A 17,656-nucleotide genomic window follows, 5' to 3' on the forward strand; every position below is an offset into this window, starting at 1 on the left:
AAATGCCACCATTTTGGATATCCACTATGCTGCGACACCTATGAAACAAGGTAGGTGGGCTGGCGCCAGGCCGTAAATTGTAGAAGTTTACAGTTTGGTGACAGGCCAGGTGAATACCCAGAGCCTTTGCCTCTTCTTGGCTTTGTAAGAGTCTGGGGCATCGCCCGACTGCTTTTCCAGCCATGGTCTGTTTTTACGTAAAAATTACAAAGTTGAGACCATATTGTGATAGCCTTTTAGCCTGCCCCAAGAGGCGATTTTCCTGGTCCCCTTTCTTGTGTTTGTCCAGTGCCTTCAACTTTAGTCTATCATGCTGAATTAAACTTTAGTTAACTGCATAGATTGCAGCGTCAGGTTTTAATTATCTATCACTGATCTGCTGAGAGCTTAGCCAGGTGGCAGAAAAAATGCTCTTGTGATATCTTCCTGTAACCCTTGGACAGCTTGGCACAGAGTTATAAAACTCTTTGTCTTGATATGTTATGTAGAATCAAGATTGAAATAGTATTTGTAAGTGGCCCAAAGGTGTTGCAGATAAGTTCTGATCTAAAAAGGAAGGGCACAGGCAGAGTTTAATTTTTGAAACAACTGTCTACTGTTGATGGCCGTTCCTTTCTTCATTTGAGGATATGCTGTAAAACGGAATTATATACTGAAAAGTTCAATTCCTGTTCTAATCAATATTAGATACAAAACGTTTCTGGCAAGTATTCACTTCCCAGTGTAAAAAGTCTTCTGTACACAAAACATAAACTATATTTTGGATACTTCTGTAGTGCTGAGACACCTAAAGGTCTTTTAGCTTTGAAAAGCTGCATGAATTCAAGCTGGGTGGTAGTACAAGTTGTTCATGTGAACGCTTTCTTAGATAGCCAGGCATTCAGGGCTCTTCTGAAAGTGATAGGTTCCGTTATCTCCCGTATGTGCTGCAAGAGGTTTTTCACTAAGTCTGGACCCCCGTCGAAGTTCATCGTCTGCTTAGAGTCTTACATGTGAACTGGGGAACAGTTAGGGGCATATCATCAAGCTGGTGATAAAAAATGATCGCCTAATTAGCAAGGTCACGCTAACGCGTGAAACCTTGCATTAGCGTCGGGATTCCTAACGCCCAGCTTTGCATCTCTAATGAGATGCAAAGTGGGCGTACCTGACCTGACATGACAGGAGAAATGTCGCTAAGCGACATTTCTCCTATCATCAAGGCCCACGCTATGAAGCATAGCGGCAGGAAAAGTAGCGATAACCCCTGTTATTGCTACTTTCCTTACGCCTGCTTCAGGACTGACTTAGCCATGGTATCCTATGTAAGGTGGATATCATGGCTAAGTTTGTGAGTCCCTATCAGCAAGCTAACGCCACACTTCGTGACATTATCGCTGGGTTTCCAGCGATAATCTCACGTTAGGCAGTTAGCGTTAGGATTTTTATCGTTTTTGAGATAAGCGTTGCTAATAGCACGTTATCTCAGCGATAATAATCCACGCTAGCCGGCGATAATTATCCTAGCGCTAAGTGCGCTTAGCGATAATTATCGCCGGTTGTTGCTGATATGCCCCTTAGTTTGTTTGGGGAAACTAATCAAAGATGTTGCCGTACATTTGATCTGTGGTGCAACTGTTCAAAATTTAAAGGTAGCTTGAATGCTACAACGTTTGTTTCCACGCTTGCAACCTTAGCAGGTCCCTTCTCGCTAGTGACCAGTGTCACTCTTTTGGCTGTTTGACAGATGCTAATCTGGACCAACTATTCGGATTAAAAATCATCTGTATGATCTTGTGGAACCTGCAGTTTTTTGAAGAATTTTCCAACTCTCCCTGTGGTACAGCATTGGGTCAGGAACAGGCAGGCTGAATTTGATTGGTTGCTGATTTAAAATATGCAAATTTATAAAGCAGTGTCTCACCAGGATCTATTGAGTAGGCTTTAATGTAAATAAAGGCGTATGCGTGTGCATCTGTGGAATATTATCTTGTGGAGTAAAAAATATGTTTATATTTATATGTTTTTATTTCCGTTGATGATGCCGAACCTTGTCTTACTGTAAGTAGGAAGGGTTTCCACCCTTTCTGTCTGTGTGAGCTATAAAGAATTTTGTTAAGACTATACTTTCAGGGATCATTTCTATAGTTTTTAACTGAGGAAATGTGTTTGAAAGTGTCTGGTCTTCGCTAACCACGAGGAAGAATTGTAGTTTTCTCTTTTGGACGGGAAGTGAGTGAACAGTGTTGCGTTCATGTAGCTGCTGTTTGCTATTGATGATCGTTCCTGTTCCTTTCAGGAGGATTGGAGAAAGAGAACACAAACTGAGTGGTTAGCTTTTATTTTTGGGTGTAAGAAAGTCTATCAGTTTCTAATTTCTTGTTTAGTTTGTCATTTCTTTTTTGATTTCTTTGGTTTCTTGTAACTTAACTGTTGAGTATATGAATACTTATTAGAAGCTGTTGAGCTTTCTTGGACTTGTGGTTTTTGCAAGAGGTTCTCTTTGAAAGGCACCTCTCACCATCTGTTGATAATTTGGTATGTTATTTATAAAAAAAGCTTTGTTTTTCGAACATGGATAGTAAAGAGTACATTTTAAATGGACTGTGCGTATGAGCAATTTGTAGAGCCTAGACTTCTGCAAGGCAACTACTGCTACTCAAAAGATTTATCACTCTTTCGAATAGACTGTTTAAAGAAACCTGCTAATGCTAGTTAGGCCGTTTAGAGTAAGAGGAAGCGTAACACCCTGGCTTCTTACAACTTACAAGGCTGCGGTGGATCTTAGACTGCTAAGGATGAAAAACTACTCCTTTGGTATTTGTTAAAGTTTTCACAGGAATTCGTGCGGTGCAAAGCAGAAGTAAGGGACTGCGTCTGTTTACTTTTCATTATAAAAGCTTGCGTGCTCAGCACAAAATCTTGCAGCTCCCAACAAGCCCCTGTGCAACCCTTAGTACATCAAGGGCTTGATGCATTCGAACTTTGGAATTTTGCAAGATCCATTGGGGGACAGAGGAGTTGCAACGATCGAATAATGGTCAGACCGAGCCACCTGCTCCAGCAAGTGCCATTTTTTTGGTTCTCCTGGTTCAAGTTAGAGTATTCTTACTTCATTGACAGGAATGTTGTGATATCAGTATAGACTTTCTGCCTCGGGTATCACATTGATTAAATGTTCTATCCCCTCGATATAGAAGCTCAGCTTTAACTTGAGTCTATAACTCAAACAGAGGGTATTTAATGACCATTGTAGCCCCCTGTAGCGTTGTCCTATGGTATTTTAGAACACTGGAAGATTGAGAGCCTCATGTAGAGAATCGGAATATCAGCTGGTTGTAAATAGTAAAATAAGCCCTGTGCCTTGAAAGTTCTATAGCTGTAATGGCTAGAACCCCAAATGCCACCATTTTGGATATCCACTATGCTGCGACACCTATGAAACGAGGTAGGTGGGCTGGCGCCAGGCCGTAAATTCTAGAAGTTTACAGTTTGGTGACAGGCCAGGTGAATACCCAGAGCCTTTGCCTCTTCTTGGCTTTGTAAGAGTCTGGGGCATCGCCCGACTGCTTTTCCAGCCATGGTCTGTTTTTACGTAAAAATTACAAAGTTGAGACCATATTGTGATAGCCTTTTAGCCTGCCCCAAGAGGCGATTTTCCTGGTCCCCTTTCTTGTGTTTGTCCAGTGCCTTCAACTTTAGTCTATCATGCTGAATTAAACTTTAGTTAGCTGCATAGATTGCAGCGTCAGGTTTTAATTATCTATCACTGATCTGCTGAGAGCTTAGCCAGGTGGCAGAAAAAATGCTCTTGTGATATCTTCCTGTAACCCTTGGACAGCTTGGAATAGAGTTATAAAACTCTTTGTCTTGATATGTTATGTAGAATCAAGATTGAAATAGTATTTGTAAGTGGCCCAAAGGTGTTGCAGATAAGTTCTGATCTAAAAAGGAAGGGCACAGGCAGAGTTTAATTTTTGAAACAACTGTCTACTGTTGATGGCCGTTCCTTTCTTCATTTGAGGATATGCTGTAAAACGGAATTATATACTGAAAAGTTCAATTCCTGTTCTAATCAATATTAGATACAAAACGTTTCTGGCAAGTATTCACTTCCCAGTGTAAAAAGTCTTCTGTACACAAAACATAAACTATATTTTGGATACTTCTGTAGTGTTGAGACACCTAAAGGTCTTTTAGCTTTGAAAAGCTGCATGAATTCAAGCTGGGTGGTAGTACAAGTTGTTCATGTGAACGCTTTCTTAGATAGCCAGGCATTCAGGGCTCTTCTGAAAGTGATAGGTTCCGTTATCTCCCGTATGTGCTGCAAGAGGTTTTTCACTAAGTCTGGACCCCCGTCGAAGTTCATCGTCTGCTTAGAGTCTTACATGTGAACTGGGGAACAGTTAGGGGCATATCATCAAGCTGGTGATAAAAAATGATCGCCTAATTAGCAAGGTCACGCTAACGCGTGAAACCTTGCATTAGCGTCGGGATTCCTAACGCCCAGCTTTGCATCTCTAATGAGATGCAAAGTGGGCGTACCTGACCTGACATGACAGGAGAAATGTCGCTAAGCGACATTTCTCCTATCATCAAGGCCCACGCTATGAAGCATAGCGGCAGGAAAAGTAGCGATAACCCCTGTTATTGCTACTTTCCTTACGCCTGCTTCAGGACTGACTTAGCCATGGTATCCTATGTAAGGTGGATATCATGGCTAAGTTTGTGAGTCCCTATCAGCAAGCTAACGCCACACTTCGTGACATTATCGCTGGGTTTCCAGCGATAATCTCACGTTAGGCAGTTAGCGTTAGGATTTTTATCGTTTTTGAGATAAGCGTTGCTAATAGCACGTTATCTCAGCGATAATAATCCACGCTAGCCGGCGATAATTATCCTAGCGCTAAGTGCGCTTAGCGATAATTATCGCCGGTTGTTGCTGATATGCCCCTTAGTTTGTTTGGGGAAACTAATCAAAGATGTTGCCGTACATTTGATCTGTGGTGCAACTGTTCAAAATTTAAAGGTAGCTTGAATGCTACAACGTTTGTTTCCACGCTTGCAACCTTAGCAGGTCCCTTCTCGCTAGTGACCAGTGTCACTCTTTTGGCTGTTTGACAGATGCTAATCTGGACCAACTATTCGGATTAAAAATCATCTGTATGATCTTGTGGAACCTGCAGTTTTTTGAAGAATTTTCCAACTCTCCCTGTGGTACAGCATTGGGTCAGGAACAGGCAGGCTGAATTTGATTGGTTGCTGATTTAAAATATGCAAATTTATAAAGCAGTGTCTCACCAGGATCTATTGAGTAGGCTTTAATGTAAATAAAGGCGTATGCGTGTGCATCTGTGGAATATTATCTTGTGGAGTAAAAAATATGTTTATATTTATATGTTTTTATTTCCGTTGATGATGCCGAACCTTGTCTTACTGTAAGTAGGAAGGGTTTCCACCCTTTCTGTCTGTGTGAGCTATAAAGAATTTTGTTAAGACTATACTTTCAGGGATCATTTCTATAGTTTTTAACTGAGGAAATGTGTTTGAAAGTGTCTGGTCTTCGCTAACCACGAGGAAGAATTGTAGTTTTCTCTTTTGGGCGTGAAGTGAGTGAACAGTGTTGCGTTCATGTAGCTGCTGTTTGCTATTGATGATCGTTCCTGTTCCTTTCAGGAGGATTGGAGAAAGAGAACACAAACTGAGTGGTTAGCTTTTATTTTTGGGTGTAAGAAAGTCTATCAGTTTCTAATTTCTTGTTTAGTTTGTCATTTCTTGTTTGATTTCTTTGGTTTCTTGTAACTTAACTGTTGAGTATATGAATACTTATTAGAAGCTGTTGAGCTTTCTTGGACTTGTGGTTTTTGCAAGAGGTTCTCTTTGAAAGGCACCTCTCACCATCTGTTGATAATTTGGTATGTTATTTATAAAAAAAGCTTTGTTTTTCGAACATGGATAGTAAAGAGTACATTTTAAATGGACTGTGCGTATGAGCAATTTGTAGAGCCTAGACTTCTGCAAGGCAACTACTGCTACTCAAAAGATTTATCACTCTTTCGAATAGACTGTTTAAAGAAACCTGCTAATGCTAGTTAGGCCGTTTAGAGTAAGAGGAAGCGTAACACCCTGGCTTCTTACAACTTACAAGGCTGCGGTGGATCTTAGACTGCTAAGGATGAAAAACTACTCCTTTGGTATTTGTTAAAGTTTTCACAGGAATTCGTGCGGTGCAAAGCAGAAGTAAGGGACTGCGTCTGTTTACTTTTCATTATAAAAGCTCGCGTGCTCAGCACAAAATCTTGCAGCTCCCAACAAGCCCCTGTGCAACCCTTAGTACATCAAGGGCTTGATGCATTCGAACTTTGGAATTTTGCAAGATCCATTGGGGGACAGAGGAGTTGCAACGATCGAATAATGGTCAGACCGAGCCACCTGCTCCAGCAAGTGCCATTTTTTTGGTTCTCCTTGTTCAAGTTAGAGTATTCTTACTTCATTGACGGGAATGTTGTGATATCAGTATAGACTTTCTGCCTCGGGTATCACATTGATTAAATGTTCTATCCCCTCGATATAGAAGCTCAGCTTTAACTTGAGTCTATAACTCAAACAGAGGGTATTTAATGACCATTGTAGCCCCCTGTAGCGTTGTCCTATGGTATTTTAGAACACTGGAAGATTGAGAGCCTCATGTAGAGAATCGGAATATCAGCTGGTTGTAAATAGTAAAATAAGCCCTGTGCCTTGAAAGTTCTATAGCTGTAATGGCTAGAACCCCAAATGCCACCATTTTGGATATCCACTATGCTGCGACACCTATGAAACGAGGTAGGTGGGCTGGCGCCAGGCCGTAAATTCTAGAAGTTTACAGTTTGGTGACAGGCCAGGTGAATACCCAGAGCCTTTGCCTCTTCTTGGCTTTGTAAGAGTCTGGGGCATCGCCCGACTGCTTTTCCAGCCATGGTCTGTTTTTACGTAAAAATTACAAAGTTGAGACCATATTGTGATAGCCTTTTAGCCTGCCCCAAGAGGCGATTTTCCTGGTCCCCTTTCTTGTGTTTGTCCAGTGCCTTCAACTTTAGTCTATCATGCTGCATTAAACTTTAGTTAGCTGCATAGATTGCAGCGTCAGGTTTTAATTATCTATCACTGATCTGCTGAGAGCTTAGCCAGGTGGCAGAAAAAATGCTCTTGTGATATCTTCCTGTAACCCTTGGACAGCTTGGAATAGAGTTATAAAACTCTTTGTCTTGATATGTTATGTAGAATCAAGATTGAAATAGTATTTGTAAGTGGCCCAAAGGTGTTGCAGATAAGTTCTGATCTAAAAAGGAAGGGCACAGGCAGAGTTTAATTTTTGAAACAACTGTCTACTGTTGATGGCCGTTCCTTTCTTCATTTGAGGATATGCTGTAAAACGGAATTATATACTGAAAAGTTCAATTCCTGTTCTAATCAATATTAGATACAAAACGTTTCTGGCAAGTATTCACTTCCCAGTGTAAAAAGTCTTCTGTACACAAAACATAAACTATATTTTGGATACTTCTGTAGTGTTGAGACACCTAAAGGTCTTTTAGCTTTGAAAAGCTGCATGAATTCAAGCTGGGTGGTAGTACAAGTTGTTCATGTGAACGCTTTCTTAGATAGCCAGGCATTCAGGGCTCTTCTGAAAGTGATAGGTTCCGTTATCTCCCGTATGTGCTGCAAGAGGTTTTTCACTAAGTCTGGACCCCCGTCGAAGTTCATCGTCTGCTTAGAGTCTTACATGTGAACTTGGGAACAGTTAGGGGCATATCATCAAGCTGGTGATAAAAAATGATCGCCTAATTAGCAAGGTCACGCTAACGCGTGAAACCTTGCATTAGCGTCGGGATTCCTAACGCCCAGCTTTGCATCTCTAATGAGATGCAAAGTGGGCGTACCTGACCTGACATGACAGGAGAAATGTCGCTAAGCGACATTTCTCCTATCATCAAGGCCCACGCTATGAAGCATAGCGGCAGGAAAAGTAGCGATAACCCCTGTTATTGCTACTTTCCTTACGCCTGCTTCAGGACTGACTTAGCCATGGTATCCTATGTAAGGTGGATATCATGGCTAAGTTTGTGAGTCCCTATCAGCAAGCTAACGCCACACTTCGTGACATTATCGCTGGGTTTCCAGCGATAATCTCACGTTAGGCAGTTAGCGTTAGGATTTTTATCGTTTTTGAGATAAGCGTTGCTAATAGCACGTTATCTCAGCGATAATAATCCACGCTAGCCGGCGATAATTATCCTAGCGCTAAGTGCGCTTAGCGATAATTATCGCCGGTTGTTGCTGATATGCCCCTTAGTTTGTTTGGGGAAACTAATCAAAGATGTTGCCGTACATTTGATCTGTGGTGCAACTGTTCAAAATTTAAAGGTAGCTTGAATGCTACAACGTTTGTTTCCACGCTTGCAACCTTAGCAGGTCCCTTCTCGCTAGTGATCAGTGTCACTCTTTTGGCTGTTTGACAGATGCTAATCTGGACCAACTATTTGGATTAAAAATCATCTGTATGATCTTGTGGAACCTGCAGTTTTTTGAAGAATTTTCCAACTCTCCCTGTGGTACAGCATTGGGTCAGGAACAGGCAGGCTGAATTTGATTGGTTGCTGATTTAAAATATGCAAATTTATAAAGCAGTGTCTCACCAGGATCTATTGAGTAGGCTTTAATGTAAATAAAGGCGTATGCGTGTGCATCTGTGGAATGTTATCTTGTGGAGTAAAAAATATGTTTATATTTATATGTTTTTATTTCCGTTGATGATGCCGAACCTTGTCTTACTGTAAGTAGGAAGGGTTTCCACCCTTTCTGTCTGTGTGAGCTATAAAGAATTTTGTTAAGACTATACTTTCAGGGATCATTTCTATAGTTTTTAACTGAGGAAATGTGTTTGAAAGTGTCTGGTCTTCGCTAACCACGAGGAAGAATTGTAGTTTTCTCTTTTGGGCGTGAAGTGAGTGAACAGTGTTGCATTCATGTAGCTGCTGTTTGCTATTGATGATCGTTCCTGTTCCTTTCCGGAGGATTGGAGAAAGAGAACACAAACTGAGTGGTTAGCTTTTAATTTTGGGTGTAAGAAAGTCTATCAGTTTCGAATTTCTTGTTTAGTTTGTCATTTCTTTTTTGATTTCTTTGGTTTCTTGTAACTTAACTGTTGAGTATATGAATACTTATTAGAAGCTGTTGAGCTTTCTTGGACTTGTGGTTTTTGCAAGAGGTTCTCTTTGAAAGGCACCTCTCACCATCTGTTGATAATTTGGTATGTTATTTATAAAAAAAGCTTTGTTTTTCGAACATGGATAGTAAAGAGTACATTTTAAATGGACTGTGCGTATGAGCAATTTGTAGAGCCTAGACTTCTGCAAGGCAACTACTGCTACTCAAAAGATTTATCACTCTTTCGAATAGACTGTTTAAAGAAACCTGCTAATGCTAGTTAGGCCGTTTAGAGTAAGAGGAAGCGTAACACCCTGGCTTCTTACAACTTACAAGGCTGCGGTGGATCTTAGACTGCTAAGGATGAAAAACTACTCCTTTGGTATTTGTTAAAGTTTTCACAGGAATTCGTGCGGTGCAAAGCAGAAGTAAGGGACTGCGTCTGTTTACTTTTCATTATAAAAGCTTGCGTGCTCAGCACAAAATCTTGCAGCTCCCAACAAGCCCCTGTGCAACCCTTAGTACATCAAGGGCTTGATGCATTCGAACTTTGGAATTTTGCAAGATCCATTGGGGGACAGAGGAGTTGCAACGATCGAATAATGGTCAGACCGAGCCACCTGCTCCAGCAAGTGCCATTTTTTTGGTTCTCCTGGTTCAAGTTAGAGTATTCTTACTTCATTGACAGGAATGTTGTGATATCAGTATAGACTTTCTGCCTCGGGTATCACATTGATTAAATGTTCTATCCCCTCGATATAGAAGCTCAGCTTTAACTTGAGTCTATAACTCAAACAGAGGGTATTTAATGACCATTGTAGCCCCCTGTAGCGTTGTCCTATGGTATTTTAGAACACTGGAAGATTGAGAGCCTCATGTAGAGAATCGGAATATCAGCTGGTTGTAAATAGTAAAATAAGCCCTGTGCCTTGAAAGTTCTATAGCTGTAATGGCTAGAACCCCAAATGCCACCATTTTGGATATCCACTATGCTGCGACACCTATGAAACGAGGTAGGTGGGCTGGCGCCAGGCCGTAAATTCTAGAAGTTTACAGTTTGGTGACAGGCCAGGTGAATACCCAGAGCCTTTGCCTCTTCTTGGCTTTGTAAGAGTCTGGGGCATCGCCCGACTGCTTTTCCAGCCATGGTCTGTTTTTACGTAAAAATTACAAAGTTGAGACCATATTGTGATAGCCTTTTAGCCTGCCCCAAGAGGCGATTTTCCTGGTCCCCTTTCTTGTGTTTGTCCAGTGCCTTCAACTTTAGTCTATCATGCTGAATTAAACTTTAGTTAGCTGCATAGATTGCAGCGTCAGGTTTTAATTATCTATCACTGATCTGCTGAGAGCTTAGCCAGGTGGCAGAAAAAATGCTCTTGTGATATCTTCCTGTAACCCTTGGACAGCTTGGAATAGAGTTATAAAACTCTTTGTCTTGATATGTTATGTAGAATCAAGATTGAAATAGTATTTGTAAGTGGCCCAAAGGTGTTGCAGATAAGTTCTGATCTAAAAAGGAAGGGCACAGGCAGAGTTTAATTTTTGAAACAACTGTCTACTGTTGATGGCCGTTCCTTTCTTCATTTGAGGATATGCTGTAAAACGGAATTATATACTGAAAAGTTCAATTCCTGTTCTAATCAATATTAGATACAAAACGTTTCTGGCAAGTATTCACTTCCCAGTGTAAAAAGTCTTCTGTACACAAAACATAAACTATATTTTGGATACTTCTGTAGTGTTGAGACACCTAAAGGTCTTTTAGCTTTGAAAAGCTGCATGAATTCAAGCTGGGTGGTAGTACAAGTTGTTCATGTGAACGCTTTCTTAGATAGCCAGGCATTCAGGGCTCTTCTGAAAGTGATAGGTTCCGTTATCTCCCGTATGTGCTGCAAGAGGTTTTTCACTAAGTCTGGACCCCCGTCGAAGTTCATCGTCTGCTTAGAGTCTTACATGTGAACTGGGGAACAGTTAGGGGCATATCATCAAGCTGGTGATAAAAAATGATCGCCTAATTAGCAAGGTCACGCTAACGCGTGAAACCTTGCATTAGCGTCGGGATTCCTAACGCCCAGCTTTGCATCTCTAATGAGATGCAAAGTGGGCGTACCTGACCTGACATGACAGGAGAAATGTCGCTAAGCGACATTTCTCCTATCATCAAGGCCCACGCTATGAAGCATAGCGGCAGGAAAAGTAGCGATAACCCCTGTTATTGCTACTTTCCTTACGCCTGCTTCAGGACTGACTTAGCCATGGTATCCTATGTAAGGTGGATATCATGGCTAAGTTTGTGAGTCCCTATCAGCAAGCTAACGCCACACTTCGTGACATTATCGCTGGGTTTCCAGCGATAATCTCACGTTAGGCAGTTAGCGTTAGGATTTTTATCGTTTTTGAGATAAGCGTTGCTAATAGCACGTTATCTCAGCGATAATAATCCACGCTAGCCGGCGATAATTATCCTAGCGCTAAGTGCGCTTAGCGATAATTATCGCCGGTTGTTGCTGATATGCCCCTTAGTTTGTTTGGGGAAACTAATCAAAGATGTTGCCGTACATTTGATCTGTGGTGCAACTGTTCAAAATTTAAAGGTAGCTTGAATGCTACAACGTTTGTTTCCACGCTTGCAACCTTAGCAGGTCCCTTCTCGCTAGTGATCAGTGTCACTCTTTTGGCTGTTTGACAGATGCTAATCTGGACCAACTATTTGGATTAAAAATCATCTGTATGATCTTGTGGAACCTGCAGTTTTTTGAAGAATTTTCCAACTCTCCCTGTGGTACAGCATTGGGTCAGGAACAGGCAGGCTGAATTTGATTGGTTGCTGATTTAAAATATGCAAATTTATAAAGCAGTGTCTCACCAGGATCTATTGAGTAGGCTTTAATGTAAATAAAGGCGTATGCGTGTGCATCTGTGGAATATTATCTTGTGGAGTAAAAAATATGTTTATATTTATATGTTTTTATTTCCGTTGATGATGCCGAACCTTGTCTTACTGTAAGTAGGAAGGGTTTCCACCCTTTCTGTCTGTGTGAGCTATAAAGAATTTTGTTAAGACTATACTTTCAGGGATCATTTCTATAGTTTTTAACTGAGGAAATGTGTTTGAAAGTGTCTGGTCTTCGCTAACCATGAGGAAGAATTGTAGTTTTCTCTTTTGGGCGTGAAGTGAGTGAACAGTGTTGCATTCATGTAGCTGCTGTTTGCTATTGATGATCGTTCCTGTTCCTTTCAGGAGGATTGGAGGAAGAGAACACAAACTGAGTGGTTAGCTTTTATTTTTGGGTGTAAGAAAGTCTATCAGTTTCTAATTTCTTTTTTAGTTTGTCATTTCTTTTTTGATTTCTTTGGTTTCTTGTAACTTAACTGTTGAGTATATGAATACTTATTAGAAGCTGTTGAGCTTTCTTGGACTTGTGGTTTTTGCAAGAGGTTCTCTTTGAAAGGCACCTCTCACCATCAGTTGATAATTTGGTATGTTATTTATAAAAAAAGCTTTGTTTTTCGAACATGGATAGTAAAGAGTACATTTTAAATGGACTGTGCGTATGAGCTATTTGTAGAGCCTAGACTTCTGCAAGGCAACTACTGCTACTCAAAAGATTTATCACTCTTTCGAATAGACTGTTTAAAGAAACCTGCTAATGCTAGTTAGGCCGTTTAGAGTAAGAGGAAGCGTAACACCCTGGCTTCTTACAACTTACAAGGCTGCGGTGGATCTTAGACTGCTAAGGATGAAAAACTACTCCTTTGGTATTTGTTAAAGTTTTCACAGGAATTCGTGCGGTACAAAGCAGAAGTAAGGGACTGCGTCTGTTTACTTTTCATTATAAAAGCTTGCGTGCTCAGCACAAAATCTTGCAGCTCCCAACAAGCCCCTGTGCAACCCTTAGTACATCAAGGGCTTGATGCATTCGAACTTTGGAATTTTGCAAGATCCATTGGGGGACAGAGGAGTTGCAACGATCGAATAATGGTCAGAACGAGCCACCTGCTCCAGCAAGTGCCATTTTTTTGGTTCTCCTGGTTCAAGTTAGAGTATTCTTACTTCATTGACGGGAATGTTGTGATATCAGTATAGACTTTCTGCCTCGGGTATCACATTGATTAAATGTTCTATCCCCTCGATATAGAAGCTCAGCTTTAACTTGAGTCTATAACTCAAACAGAGGGTATTTAATGACCATTGTAGCCCCCTGTAGCGTTGTCCTATGGTATTTTAGAACACTGGAAGATTGAGAGCCTCATGTAGAGAATCGGAATATCAGCTGGTTGTAAATAGTAAAATAAGCCCTGTGCCTTGAAAGTTCTATAGCTGTAATGGCTAGAACCCCAAATGCCACCATTTTGGATATCCACTATGCTGCGACACCTATGAAAGAAGGTAGGTGGGCTGGCGCCAGGCCGTAAATTGTAGAAGTTTACAGTTTGGTGACAGGCCAGGTGAATACCCAGAGCCTTTGCCTCTTCTTGGCTTTGTAAGAGTCTGGGGCATCGCCCGACTGCTTTTCCAGCCATGGTCTGTTTTTACGTAAAAATTACAAAGTTGAGACCATATTGTGATAGCCTTTTAGCCTGCCCCAAGAGGCGATTTTCCTGGTCCCCTTTCTTGTGTTTGTCCAGTGCCTTCAACTTTAGTCTATCATGCTGAATTAAACTTTAGTTAGCTGCATAGATTGCAGCGTCAGGTTTTAATTATCTATCACTGATCTGCTGAGAGCTTAGCCAGGTGGCAGAAAAAATGCTCTTGTGATATCTTCCTGTAACCCTTGGACAGCTTGGCACAGAGTTATAAAACTCTTTGTCTTGATATGTTATGTAGAATCAAGATTGAAATAGTATTTGTAAGTGGCCCAAAGGTGTTGCAGATAAGTTCTGATCTAAAAAGGAAGGGCACAGGCAGAGTTTAATTTTTGAAACAACTGTCTACTGTTGATGGCCGTTCCTTTCTTCATTTGAGGATATGCTGTAAAACTGAATTATATACTGAAAAGTTCAATTCCTGTTCTAATCAATATTAGATACAAAACGTTTCTGGCAAGTATTCACTTCCCAGTGTAAAAAGTCTTCTGTACACAAAACATAAACTATATTTTGGATACTTCTGTAGTGCTGAGACACCTAAAGGTCTTTTAGCTTTGAAAAGCTGCATGAATTCAAGCTGGGTGGTAGTACAAGTTGTTCATGTGAACGCTTTCTTAGATAGCCAGGCATTCAGGGCTCTTCTGAAAGTGATAGGTTCCGTTATCTCCCGTATGTGCTGCAAGAGGTTTTTCACTAAGTCTGGACCCCCGTCGAAGTTCATCGTCTGCTTAGAGTCTTACATGTGAACTGGGGAACAGTTAGGGGCATATCATCAAGCTGGTGATAAAAAATGATCGCCTAATTAGCAAGGTCACGCTAACGCGTGAAACCTTGCATTAGCGTCGGGATTCCTAACGCCCAGCTTTGCATCTCTAATGAGATGCAAAGTGGGCGTACCTGACCTGACATGACAGGAGAAATGTCGCTAAGCGACATTTCTCCTATCATCAAGGCCCACGCTATGAAGCATAGCGGCAGGAAAAGTAGCGATAACCCCTGTTATTGCTACTTTCCTTACGCCTGCTTCAGGACTGACTTAGCCATGGTATCCTATGTAAGGTGGATATCATGGCTAAGTTTGTGAGTCCCTATCAGCAAGCTAACGCCACACTTCGTGACATTATCGCTGGGTTTCCAGCGATAATCTCACGTTAGGCAGTTAGCGTTAGGATTTTTATCGTTTTTGAGATAAGCGTTGCTAATAGCACGTTATCTCAGCGATAATAATCCACGCTAGCCGGCGATAATTATCCTAGCGCTAAGTGCGCTTAGCGATAATTATCGCCGGTTGTTGCTGATATGCCCCTTAGTTTGTTTGGGGAAACTAATCAAAGATGTTGCCGTACATTTGATCTGTGGTGCAACTGTTCAAAATTTAAAGGTAGCTTGAATGCTACAACGTTTGTTTCCACGCTTGCAACCTTAGCAGGTCCCTTCTCGCTAGTGACCAGTGTCACTCTTTTGGCTGTTTGACAGATGCTAATCTGGACCAACTATTCGGATTAAAAATCATCTGTATGATCTTGTGGAACCTGCAGTTTTTTGAAGAATTTTCCAACTCTCCCTGTGGTACAGCATTGGGTCAGGAACAGGCAGGCTGAATTTGATTGGTTGCTGATTTAAAATATGCAAATTTATAAAGCAGTGTCTCACCAGGATCTATTGAGTAGGCTTTAATGTAAATAAAGGCGTATGCGTGTGCATCTGTGGAATATTATCTTGTGGAGTAAAAAATATGTTTATATTTATATGTTTTTATTTCCGTTGATGATGCCGAACCTTGTCTTACTGTAAGTAGGAAGGGTTTCCACCCTTTCTGTCTGTGTGAGCTATAAAGAATTTTGTTAAGACTATACTTTCAGGGATCATTTCTATAGTTTTTAACTGAGGAAATGTGTTTGAAAGTGTCTGGTCTTCGCTAACCACGAGGAAGAATTGTAGTTTTCTCTTTTGGACGGGAAGTGAGTGAACAGTGTTGCGTTCATGTAGCTGCTGTTTGCTATTGATGATCGTTCCTGTTCCTTTCAGGAGGATTGGAGAAAGAGAACACAAACTGAGTGGTTAGCTTTTATTTTTGGGTGTAAGAAAGTCTATCAGTTTCTAATTTCTTGTTTAGTTTGTCATTTCTTGTTTGATTTCTTTGGTTTCTTGTAACTTAACTGTTGAGTATATGAATACTTATTAGAAGCTGTTGAGCTTTCTTGGACTTGTGGTTTTTGCAAGAGGTTCTCTTTGAAAGGCACCTCTCACCATCTGTTGATAATTTGGTATGTTATTTATAAAAAAAGCTTTGTTTTTCGAACATGGATAGTAAAGAGTACATTTTAAATGGACTGTGCGTATGAGCAATTTGTAGAGCCTAGACTTCTGCAAGGCAACTACTGCTACTCAAAAGATTTATCACTCTTTCGAATAGACTGTTTAAAGAAACCTGCTAATGCTAGTTAGGCCGTTTAGAGTAAGAGGAAGCGTAACACCCTGGCTTCTTACAACTTACAAGGCTGCGGTGGATCTTAGACTGCGAAGGATGAAAAACTACTCCTTTGGTATTTGTTAAAGTTTTCACAGGAATTCGTGCGGTGCAAAGCAGAAGTAAGGGACTGCGTCTGTTTACTTTTCATTATAAAAGCTTGCGTGCTCAGCACAAAATCTTGCAGCTCCCAACAAGCCCCTGTGCAACCCTTAGTACATCAAGGGCTTGATGCATTCGAACTTTGGAATTTTGCAAGATCCATTGGGGGACAGAGGAGTTGCAACGATCGAATAATGGTCAGACCGAGCCACCTGCTCCAGCAAGTGCCATTTTTTTGGTTCTCCTGGTTCAAGTTAGAGTATTCTTACTTCATTGACGGGAATGTTGTGATATCAGTATAGACTTTCTGCCTCGGGTATCACATTGATTAAATGTTCTATCCCCTCGATATAGAAGCTCAGCTTTAACTTGAGTCTATAACTCAAACAGAGGGTATTTAATGACCATTGTAGCCCCCTGTAGCGTTGTCCTATGGTATTTTAGAACACTGGAAGATTGAGAGCCTCATGTAGAGAATCGGAATATCAGCTGGTTGTAAATAGTAAAATAAGCCCTGTGCCTTGAAAGTTCTATAGCTGTAATGGCTAGAACCCCAAATGCCACCATTTTGGATATCCACTATGCTGCGACACCTATGAAACGAGGTAGGTGGGCTGGCGCCAGGCCGTAAATTCTAGAAGTTTACAGTTTGGTGACAGGCCAGGTGAATACCCAGAGCCTTTGCCTCTTCTTGGCTTTGTAAGAGTCTGGGGCATCGCCCGACTGCTTTTCCAGCCATGGTCTGTTTTTACGTAAAAATTACAAAGTTGAGACCATATTGTGATAGCCTTTTAGCCTGCCCCAAGAGGCGATTTTCCTGGTCCCCTTTCTTGTGTTTGTCCAGTGCCTTCAACTTTAGTCTATCATGCTGCATTAAACTTTAGTTAGCTGCATAGATTGCAGCGTCAGGTTTTAATTATCTATCACTGATCTGCTGAGAGCTTAGCCAGGTGGCAGAAAAAATGCTCTTGTGATATCTTCCTGTAACCCTTGGACAGCTTGGAATAGAGTTATAAAACTCTTTGTCTTGATATGTTATGTAGAATCAAGATTGAAATAGTATTTGTAAGTGGCCCAAAGGTGTTGCAGATAAGTTCTGATCTAAAAAGGAAGGGCACAGGCAGAGTTTAATTTTTGAAACAACTGTCTACTGTTGATGGCCGTTCCTTTCTTCATTTGAGGATATGCTGTAAAACGGAATTATATACTGAAAAGTTCAATTCCTGTTCTAATCAATATTAGATACAAAACGTTTCTGGCAAGTATTCACTTCCCAGTGTAAAAAGTCTTCTGTACACAAAACATAAACTATATTTTGGATACTTC

At 41.0% G+C, this 17,656-nt stretch overlaps 5 non-coding genes across 5 annotated transcripts; all 5 read left to right on the forward strand.

Annotated features, from left to right (window-relative positions):
• The first annotated feature begins 2,096 nt into the window (after positions 1 to 2,096).
• Positions 2,097 to 2,312, forward strand: LOC146858519 (small nucleolar RNA U3). The gene has a single exon (XR_014980189.1). It is a non-coding gene; the product is annotated as a small nucleolar RNA U3 (small nucleolar RNA).
• A 3,161-nt stretch (positions 2,313 to 5,473) lies between these two features.
• On the forward strand, positions 5,474 to 5,689 carry LOC146858520 (small nucleolar RNA U3). The gene has a single exon (XR_014980632.1). It is a non-coding gene; the product is annotated as a small nucleolar RNA U3 (small nucleolar RNA).
• A 3,161-nt stretch (positions 5,690 to 8,850) lies between these two features.
• On the forward strand, positions 8,851 to 9,066 carry LOC146858521 (small nucleolar RNA U3). Its single transcript, XR_014980633.1, has one exon. It is a non-coding gene; the product is annotated as a small nucleolar RNA U3 (small nucleolar RNA).
• A 3,161-nt stretch (positions 9,067 to 12,227) lies between these two features.
• LOC146858522 (small nucleolar RNA U3) lies at positions 12,228 to 12,443 on the forward strand. The gene has a single exon (XR_014980179.1). It is a non-coding gene; the product is annotated as a small nucleolar RNA U3 (small nucleolar RNA).
• Positions 12,444 to 15,604: 3,161 nt separating this feature from the next.
• LOC146858523 (small nucleolar RNA U3) lies at positions 15,605 to 15,820 on the forward strand. The gene has a single exon (XR_014980190.1). It is a non-coding gene; the product is annotated as a small nucleolar RNA U3 (small nucleolar RNA).
• The last annotated feature ends 1,836 nt before the right edge of the window (positions 15,821 to 17,656 follow it).

Source organism: Triturus cristatus, chromosome 3_2, assembly GCF_964204655.1.
Source record: "Triturus cristatus chromosome 3_2, aTriCri1.1, whole genome shotgun sequence".
Taxonomy (NCBI): domain Eukaryota; kingdom Metazoa; phylum Chordata; class Amphibia; order Caudata; family Salamandridae; genus Triturus; species Triturus cristatus.